The sequence below is a fragment of the Echinops telfairi genome, unplaced genomic scaffold, assembly GCF_000313985.2.
Source record: "Echinops telfairi isolate 266 unplaced genomic scaffold, ASM31398v2 ScPeMD7_7400;HRSCAF=8409, whole genome shotgun sequence".
NCBI lineage: Eukaryota > Metazoa > Chordata > Mammalia > Afrosoricida > Tenrecidae > Echinops > Echinops telfairi.
The window spans coordinates 18,573,899-18,575,338 of NW_022111300.1; positions in this window are offsets into that span (position 1 = coordinate 18,573,899).

Here is a 1,440-nt window from a genome sequence, read left to right on the forward strand (position 1 = left end):
TTTATAAATTGTTATTTTGTCATATCTTGCCCTGTCTGACGTCTCCCTTCACTCACTTTTCAGTTGTCCGTCCCCCAGGGAGGAGGTCACATATAGTTCCCTGTAATCGGTTCCCTCTTTCCTACCCACTCTCCCTCTATCTTTCCCTCTTTTTCTTCTCCTCTCCCTCTATGTCCTTTCACAAGCCACTGGCCACCTCCAAGCCACTACCCTCTGCCTAGGGCAACTCAGAAGGCCCAACTGGGGGAGCTCCCACCCACATTTGTTCGTTATACATGCATCTGGGGAAATCATGCCAGTCCTCTTCCATACACCAAGCAGCAGGAGGTTCTCCCCTTCAAACAGTGGGGAGAATGCCAGCCTAAACCCGAGGCCCTACAAGTGGCTGTGGGAAACTCCTGCCCACCACTGGTGGGGCTCCACATTACTGCGGGAACATCCACCCAAACTCCAAGGTGATCTCTATAACTATGGTAATTCCCCCTGCCAGCTACAATGCTCTACACCAAGGAGGGTACACCCACATGCCCTCCTTGGCACTCCAGTTGCAGAGGGAAATGCCACAGGCCACCTGAAGTGCTCCAAGCACCGTGAGGCTTACTTAGAGATCATCCAGTAAAGTGATTCCCTCATGGGCCCGCAACAACCCAATCAGCGTCATATGAGAGGACTATTCAACTCACATTACAAATAATGGAATACTGGTTGGCTAGTGTAAGAGTGAAACCACAGGAAGATATAGCAATAACCTGACCCCTCAGTACAGCTACTGGCAGGTAGTTCGTAGAAGCACTCATACAAGTCCCGCAAGAGAGAGCCCAGTGCTCTTTGACTCTGGAAGATGGCTCCAGCTTCCTCTAAAACAACATGTAAACAGCAACCAGTCCTAATAGCCTCAACGAAAAAGCAGGAGAAACAGAAAACAATGCCAGAAGAAGTCATAAACCTAACAATGTGCATAGAAGGAGCATACACTGACCTGCCACAGAAAGAAACGGATATCTACCTGTAGAAAAATGAAGTAAGACCCTTACCTCACTCCATGCACAAGAATAAACTCAAGGTAGATCACAGACCTTGAGATAAAGCCCCAAGCAATTAGAGCCATTAATGAGGGAATTGAGACAAACCTGAGAACTTTGGCACAGGGAATAGGGAAGGATACAAATACAGAGGAGTCACAAATAGACAAATGGGATATACTGAAGATAAGACATCTGTGTACATCGAAAGAATTCACCAAGACAGTAATAAGAAAGTCCACTGACTGGGAAAGCAACTTTAGCAATGACACATCAGACCTAGGTCTTATTACTAAAATCTACAATACTTTGCAAGCTTACAATAAGAGAAAAACTAACTGCCCACTGAGGAGGTGGGAAAAGGACCTGAACAGAAGTTTCACAGAGTCTGAAATCCAAATGGCCAATAAACATATGA